Below are 9,314 nucleotides of genomic sequence, written 5' to 3'. Positions count from 1 at the left end.
GGTTTGATCTTGGGCTTGAATTGTAGTTAGTGCTTGTTTTTCTTCTACATCTTTTCGGGGGCATAAACTAAAACTAGATTTAGAATAAAGAGGATGAATTCCAAAGAAATATTGGTTAAAATGACATCAACAACTCTCTAATGACCATCTAAAGTTTTTTTTGACATTATTCATTGTAAAATTGTTAAGAATAGAATGTTGATCAAGTTCTCAATGGTACTGGAGGCCATTAAGAACTAACCTTTCCACCTACTAACTTGGCAGCTTGGTACTCTTGGTGCGAGGGAAATACATGTGTTGTATGCTCTTTCCAAGGAAAGTACGATTGTTGAAACAAAGAACATTTAGATAAGGTTAAAGTCCAACACTTATAACTTCATTGAACAACATGGTTATAAATGTATATAATCAAGCATAAACTCCATTTTATATGTGTACAAAGGTATATTGTATGGTTCATTTGTTGATTCAGATTAATAAAAAAGATAGGAAGGTTTTATTCTCATAGGAGAAAAATGTGAAACCTTCCAAAGGACAACATAGAGGTATGCTGATTTTTTTTTATATACGAAGTTCCATTGATGTATTGGATATTGGGCTTGAAATGTAGTCCGTGTAATGTGTTTATTTTTCTTTTGCATCTAGTTTAGGAATAAGTTAAACTAAAATTGGATTTAGAATAGAGAGGAATGTTACAATAACATCGACTAAAACAACATCAACAATGACCACCTAAAGTTCTTTGGCATTCTTGATTGCAAAATTGAAAGAACATAATGTTAATGAGGTTATCAATGATTCCCTAGGCCACTAAGAACTAACCTCTATATCCGTTGACTTGGAAACATAGTGTTGGACTCAACCTTGGCTGCTTTCTATCTATGGTCATATACTCTTTGCTAAGAAAGATACATATGTTATACACTATTATCAAGAATAATAGAATTGTTACAACAAAAAGAGTTTGGATAGTCAAATTTTTTCTTGGATGTGGTCAAAGTCCAACACCTAAGAGGGTTTGCATATATTCAACTTCATCAAACAATATAACTTTAACTTCATTGAACAATTTGTATGTATTAACTATATTATTAACTAGTATTTGCACATTACGGTGCAAAGGAATGCCGGTAACGTTAAAAGAAGGGCAGAGAGCGACGACGTTACAAGAAGGGCAGAGGGTGACGACGTTAAATGGAGGGGGAGAGCGATTGCGTTAAATAGAGGGTTGACTTTTAAAAAGGCCACGTGGAAGATCTCTACAATGTCGGCCTACGAATCTCTACAATATTATCTCATAGAACCTCACAATAAAAACGCCTTCTACGTAATTACCAATATTATATTATATATTAATATTGATATATATGTATGGATGTATATTATATGATTAATTTGTGGATTCATATTAATCAAAGAGAAAGGAAGGTTTTATTCTCGTGGAAAGAAAGCATTAAACCTTCTCAAGAATAACGTATAATGGTTTTTTCTTCCATATAGAGTTCCATGCCTTTAATATAATTCATATACGTACGATTTCATTAATTCATAGAAATAATGAAATTATAAATTTAAAAAGTACTACAATTTCACCATCGAATTGCAGGTGAATGGGAGATTAAAGCTATACTACAAACTAACTGTAAAGTCAAGTAGAAATCTCTGGAATATCGAAGGGTGAATGAAACAACTCCATAAATATTCTTTCGTTTTGATGAAAAACATAATCAAATGTATTTGTTACATTAGTAAAAGTTAAAACATATTCATCTTTCATACCATCAAAATGTTATACTTCAAATCAAACATAAATTGTCTTTAAGATGAAATTAACAATGCTGAAATGACCACTTAAATGCTTTCGTAAAGGTTGCAAGTTTCCGAGGTGGTGGTTTGCGTATTAGTTGTTGTAATGAGTAGAAAAAAGGGGAAAAAGAGAAGACATTTTGACAGAATAGTCATGTGCAGAGGCCATGGGCATATCTTGCTGGATAGTCCCCCAGGAAAATCCAATATTGTTTATTCCCTCAACCTAAATCTGTATGGATGAACGTATGGACCACCGTTCATGTTTGATTTGAAATGCCATTACTAGAGATTTGAGTTGACTCGGCATTGTGACCATGTTGATAACGGGGGAGACCCCGTCTCCCCCAAGGGAGTAACAGGGCCTTTGGGTTACATGGTGAACACTCGTTAGAACGCGTGCTCTGAGCTTCCATAACATTAGATGGGAACATCTAACTACAATTTTTATTATTAAGGTTTGTTAATTTGTTGGTTATGCCCACTATCATCATATTAGCGTAATTGTAAAATTTGAAACGTAGAATTGCATTGTTTGAATGAATTATTTGCTTTGCTCTGGAAACCATAGCTTTCTTTCGACATTCTTGAAACATAGTGAAGTTTTACCCGTTAAGAAAGGATCATTATCATATATTTTGGTATTTTTTGGTTGGAAAACTTGGAAGACTCTTGTAGGTACATTTTAGTGGTAGGTCTTAGTTTGGCGATGCAGGGTTTAGAATATTCCAAACTCAACTTTAGGCATAAACGACACTTTTTGGGGTCAAAACTTTGAGTATAAATCTTATAACCCCTTACATTATTTTACAAACCAGAATCTTTCTAACAGTGTGAAAATCACCTCAATTTAGGTTCGTAGGTGGAAATTATACTTCATTTAACTTGACATACTTTGTTGACCACATTGGTATTAAATGGGTGCCACGTTAGCCCTCATTATTCATACATGGGGCTAGTCACATGTGTATTTTTAAGACATTGTAGATGGTCCAAAACCTTAACACTAATTGATGGTTCAAAATGCAAAATCCCTAGCCCCAATCCTAGATGACTATCAAGCTATGTTAAACATTGGGCCACTAGGAGGTGAAGGGGTTCTAGACAAACAACTCAACCAATATACCCAAAACAAAATATCACAACAAATAAATTCAATTAATATAGTAGATCTATTTATTAATATCACTGTAAAATCCCTTGTTACTAAACAAATAACTCAACCAACTTACAACAAATAAAAATAACGCAACAAACAAACTCAACCAACTTACAACAAACAAAAATAAGGCAACAAACAAACTCAACCAATATACTCTGATTTGCTTTATTGATATGAATTGGAATTACATGTTGGAGCAACCTTTTGAGTTACAAAAATAGATTTTTGGAAGCCCATAAACAACCATGGCTAATGGCATTATTTATTGGGAAATAGGAGATGATGACAACCCTGAAATGTCCCCTTAGGTCATCGTAAATTACTATAATGGAGAAGATTTGATGGTTGGTTCAATTGTCGCATTTGATGCCATGACCCAACAAATGATGGCTCAAACTACAGAGAAAAAGGGCGCTAGATAGGGCAACAAAAATCTAGATTGAAACTACCCACAAGAAAATACCCTCAACTTGCTGATAATAACTAGTATGACTTCCTCAAGTGATCCCATAGTTTGGTAATGAGTGAATTTTCCCTCTTTTTCCCACACAAATTGCAGATGGAAAACACAATATCCAAAAATCTGATGATCTCTAGCTATACCCACGACCTGGCAAAGAGTTGAATTTTCAACAATAAATAGCAATGTAAGATCTAAGTGATATTTCCTTCTGATAAGCTAGGGTTGGTTTGTTTCACCACCAAAACCAAATTGCTCAAGGGTTTCACCCTTAGCACTCCGAAGCCACAAGCTCTCTCCAAATCGATATGAGGAAATGATTATGCATGCTGAAAGAGTGAGCTCCAATATCTCTTTGAATGTCAAAATACCATGGGTCATTAGAATACCATGTGTCTCTCTTTCATAACTCATTTTTTTTCCTTTTACCTTTTTGACTAAATCAATGTCACCTTCACATGTCACTTTTTCACCCAAATGAAATTTAAATAATTAAATTAATTGATCTCCTTTTCAACCAACTATAGACTACAGGAATCAAATAAGCTACTGAGTTGTTCTCATGGAACGATCATTTAGAGAGGTAGATCACAATTCTCCCTTCTCGAGATTGCTTGCCCTCAAGAAACTAAAAACTAGGATGTTGCAAAACCTATTCTCCTTCCCACATAGTGTCCTCTATTGGTAACTCTTTCCATCTGATAAGATATTCTCTAATCACTTTGCTCATCAATTTCCTTTCCTGACTTCTAAAATCTCCTTAGGGGTCAATACTAGTTTCCCCTCCTTGTGTGCGTAACTCTATTGAAGTAACAACTTGATGTCCCAATGCCTTCTTCAAGCATGATCCATGAAAAACATTATGAATCTTGCTCCCCTATGATAGCTCAAACTCGTAAGCTACTACCCAACTCTCTCGATTACTTTTTAGGACCATAAACGTGTGGTTTTAACTCTTTTGTGCCACTTTTCTTTAGATAAGATTATATGTATGGCTGTAACCTCAAGAAAACCAAGTCTCCTACCTTAAAACTGCAATCAACCCTGTGCTTGTCTGTATACATCTTGTGTTGGTTTTGGGCAGCCTACAAGTTTCCTTTAAGGATCTTAAGGATATCTTGGCTTTCCTGTATCCAATCTTTGGCTTTGGGATTCCTGCTATCCCCAAATGCTAAATCTAAAAATGAAGGAGCATCACAGCCATCCAATTCTTGGAATGGGGTCATACCAATGGAGATGTGGTAAGTGGTGTTGTAGCAGTGTTCTCTTGGGTGAAACCACTTAATCCAAGCCTTCCACTATCATGACACATAGTTACACAGACACCCCTCAACCCATTTGTTCACAATATCTATTTGGCCATCCCTCTAAGAGTGATAATTAGTACTAGGAGTTAACTTAGTGCGAACAATCTAAACAACTCCTGCCCAAATGAAATAAGAAGCATGTTGTCTCGATCACTGACAATGTACTTAGGTAGCCAATAGAGCCTAAAAACATCCCTAACATAAAGTTTGCCACCTGTGCTACCTTATACTTCAATGAAATCACAAAGAAATGAGCAAATTTGGTCAAGCAATCAACAACTACATAAATGCAATCTCAGCCCTACACCTTTGGTAGACCTATAATGAAATCCATCGACACACTCTCCCACCTTTGTTTTGGAATAAGCAAGGGCTACAATAAACTAGCAATATGAGTATTCTCTAACTTGTTTTTCTAACAATTCATACACTCCCTCACATGTCACAACACATCATCCTTGAAACCCTTCCATGAGAACCTCTCTCTAATATACTTGTAAGTTTTGAAGTATCCAGGGTATCCTGCCAAATGTGTTTCATGAGTAACCCTCATCATTTTCCCTTAAGTATGGAGTTAGGGAATAAATATATTCTATGCTTGTAGAATATAATATCATCCACCACTTTGTACCTATCATCCTAAATATGACCATCCATAAACTCAAAAGAAAACTTATTCTTGGAATATTCCACCAGTAGGTGTGATTTCCAATAAGATGAAACCTCCATAAAGGAACATGCTTCAAGCTTCCTGGAAAGGGCATCAACAACAACATTCTTCTTTCCCTTCATATACTCAATTTCGAAATCAGAAGCTTGTAACATTCTCACCCACTTATGCCGCCTCTCATTCAGGCCCTCCTATTCTAGGAAATACTACAAATTGTTGTGGTTAGTCCCAACCACAAATCTATCACTGACCAAATACTTCTTGAACTTTTCCAAAGCATGCATAATGGTGAACATCTCATTGTCATAGATGGAGTAGAGCCTCTCTGGTTCCCCAAGCTTCTGACTCTCAAACACTACCAGATGTCTTTTCTACATAAAAAAACTCATATACCCTCTCCAAAAGAATCACACTCAAGCACAAACCGCTGAGTGAAATTAGGAAGAGCAAATACTGGACAAGTGATCATCACCTCCTTGAGCTTGTCGAATGCCTACTGAGCTTCCTTTGTCCACCTAAATTCCCCTTTTTTCATAATATTTGTTAGCAGTGAACCCAACTGTGAAAACCCATTAACAAATCACTTACAATAGTTGCATAATCTAAAAAATCCCCACAACTTTGTAAGGGTCCTAGGTGGTGGTCAATCCAATATGGCCTAGATATTCTCATGATGTACTTGCACCCCCTACACATTGATTAGATGGCATAAATATAGAATCTATATCAGATCAAATTCACATTTTGATGCCTTGGCATACATTTCTTAGTCCCTAAAAGTACCCAATATATCATCCAAATGCCTCAAGTGATCCTCCCATGTTCTATTGCATATAAGGAGATCATCAAATAACACCAACAAATACTTTCACAATTTCTTGTTGAAGATGTGGTTCATGCAGGATTAGAAAGTGGCAGGTGCAATGGCCAACCCAAATGGTATGACAAAGAACTCGCAGTGCCCATAATGACACTTGAAGGCAGTGTTGTGAACATCCTTTTCCCTAACCCTGATTTGGTGATATCATTATTGAAGATCAATCTCAAGAAGTATACTTCCCCATGCAACTCATCTAATAGCTTGTCAATCCCAAGAATGGGATACCTGTTTTTGATTGTATTCTTATTAAAATCACGATAGTCAGAATACATCCTCATAGTGCCATCCTTCTTCTTAACCAAAATTATTGAAGACGCGAATGTACTGGAGCTGGGTCTAATATGTCCCATCTATAACAACTGCTCGATTTCCTCTATCTCATATTTGAACTTCTTCAGGTTCATATATGGAGTAGTTATTATGGGTTTGACCCCTTCTTCTAACTCAATGGTGTGCTCGAGGCCTTTGTTAAGAGGTCTTCCTTGAGGGATCTCCCCAAAAACCCTATCATGTTTTCTCAACAACAAATAAATGTCTACATGATAATGTTGGTTGCTATCTAGAGGTTTCTGTGTTGTAATAAGATATTTGCTACCAAAGATACATCACCATGCCTAAATATGCTTTCCATTCGGTTGGTTGTAACAATCTTTGGGGCACCATTGGACATGCCCCTCTTCCAATCTTCTATAGTGAGTTCCATCTCCATTGTTTGGTAGTTCTTTGAGTGTTTCTGATGCAGGAGCATCCTTGGCCTTCAGAAATCCTCATTAACCAAAAAATAAGTTTATGTTGAGTTCGTAATAAGTGTTGTTACTCCCATGTGTTTTAAGTTGCTGATGCACCTATTATGTTAGTTGATAATACACAAAACTGGTAGTTTTTATTACCACCGTAGCTGCATTATATTAAAGTGATGACTGCTTTCGATGATCTAGGTGGATATTGGTGGCCACTTGCCAAATCCACTTGGACCCCCACCATTGTTTCTTTCAGCTTTTCAGTTTCCTTAATTGTAGCCCAGTTTACTATTTTAGCAGTTTTTCGGGTCCTGAACTTCCAGAGTCGTTTTGAGGCCCTAAACGACATTTTTGGGAAAATTGGGAGCAACATCGGTCCATGGAATGATGTTGCTCTTCCCAAATTTGTAGTTCTCAGATAGATCTTTCTAATGAGATACTGTGCACATCAAACGGAGATCGTATGCCAAAGTTACGACCCCGGGAAGTTGATGTACCAATTTACCCAAACGGGGCCCACAGTTTGGCGTTTCATCTTCTAGGGTTACGTTTTGGAATGTTAAGGGTTTTCCATTGTTTCTCAACAATAAATAGGCCTTCAAGCCTCATTGTAACATAGTTCAAAGGCATGTATCTGCCACATCTCTTCTCAGAGATTAGCTACCATCGCCCTAGCTGGTTTATTTCCAACTCTGTTTGTAAGCATATTTCAGTGTTTTACATTAATGAAATGAAGTATTATTTTTGCTGCATCTCTGTGTTTATGGTTATCTTTGCAATTTGTTGCGTTCTTGTTTAAATCTGGATCTCTGGTATCAAAGCAGTTTGCTTTTTCTTTGTTTTTCTTTGCATGTCCCCAATGAGGTCGGGATATAAGGAGTTAGGGCTTGAACTGGTCGAACCTTTGCAAGACTAGCCTCGCAAATCCCGATGGCCTCCCATGGCAAATGAAAAGAAAGATGAGGGGGTAGGAGATCCTACCAAATTCTTGCTCGAAGAATCCCTTAAGCGACAAAGGAACGCAATGATGGACAACTTTGCCGAGATCCTTCAGCGGCTACCTAGGGGCGACGCATCAGCTTCCAACAGCTACTCTGGAAATGCCACACTGTTTAAGGTATAATTTAATTTTGAAATCCCCATATTCGAGGGTTAGAAAGACGCAGATGCAGCCGATAAATGGTTAAATCTGCTAGAGGGTTATTTTTCTGTTCATGATTTTTCCAGTAGAGAAAAGATTATTTTCTCTCTTCTCAAAGCAGCCCCCCACGTCAAGGACTGGTGGGAAACCTACTGCGAGCAGAAGGATGAAAGTACAGGCTCACTGTTTTCAGCCGCAGCCACTTGGGATTCCTTCCGAGAGGCCATCAAGGGGCAGTACTACCCTATCGGAAGATATGAGGATCAATACATAAAGTGGACCACGTTGCGGTAGGGAAGGGACCAAGACGTGCCAGAGTTTACTAATATTTTCCATACCCTTCGCACAAAGTTGGTTATCAAGGATTCGGAGTAGCATTTGATACTCAAATACTGTGGCTACCTGCACAAGTACATCCAGGAAGAAATAGAATTCCTGAACATCCCCTCGCTCAGCACGGCATACGGATATGTCATCAAGGTCGAACAAAAGTTTAAACAGAAGAAGCGAGACTTTGGATCTACGAATCCAAAGCAAGGGAAAGGTGCCTCCAAATCGCAGAAAAAAAGGACAAAGCCAAGGCGGGGCGGCCCAAGAAAACCCGCAAAAGTTGCAAGCAAAGAACAACACCGTGAAGCCAAAAAAGGACACAGGAAAGTTGTGTGAGTTCCATAAGAGCTCCACTCACAACACAAGTGAGTGTCGGGCCAAACAGTCACTGGTGGCCGAGCTAGAGGTTTCAGAATCAAATGCATGTTCTGATTTTGAGTCAGAACCCGACAAGGGGAATGACAAAGGGAAGCAGATTATCGATGCGGAGCCCAACGCGACCATTGCCACCACGAAGATCCAGAAGGAGGAACCCAAAGATCTAGAGGAGGAGGAGCGTCTCTTCCACTCCCAGACATGGGTAGAGGGCTCCCCACTATAGTTCATTGTCGACAGTGGGAGAAAAAAGAACCTCATTTCGGCAGAGGTCGTGAAGCGGCTGGGCTTACCAACCACAACACATCCACAACCGTACACCATCGGGTGGCTTCACCAAGGACGAGATCTTCGCGTGAGCCAGCAGTGTCGCCTTCCATACAACATCAAGACCTTCATGGATGAGGTATTGTGTGACATTGCTCCCCTTGAAGTTTGTGATG

This window comes from Pinus tabuliformis, chromosome 8 (genome assembly GCF_031772625.1).
Source record: "Pinus tabuliformis cultivar Carrire ecotype Pingquan chromosome 8, CPIR1, whole genome shotgun sequence".
Taxonomy (NCBI): domain Eukaryota; kingdom Viridiplantae; phylum Streptophyta; class Pinopsida; order Pinales; family Pinaceae; genus Pinus; species Pinus tabuliformis.
This window is presented reverse-complemented; position numbering follows the sequence as displayed.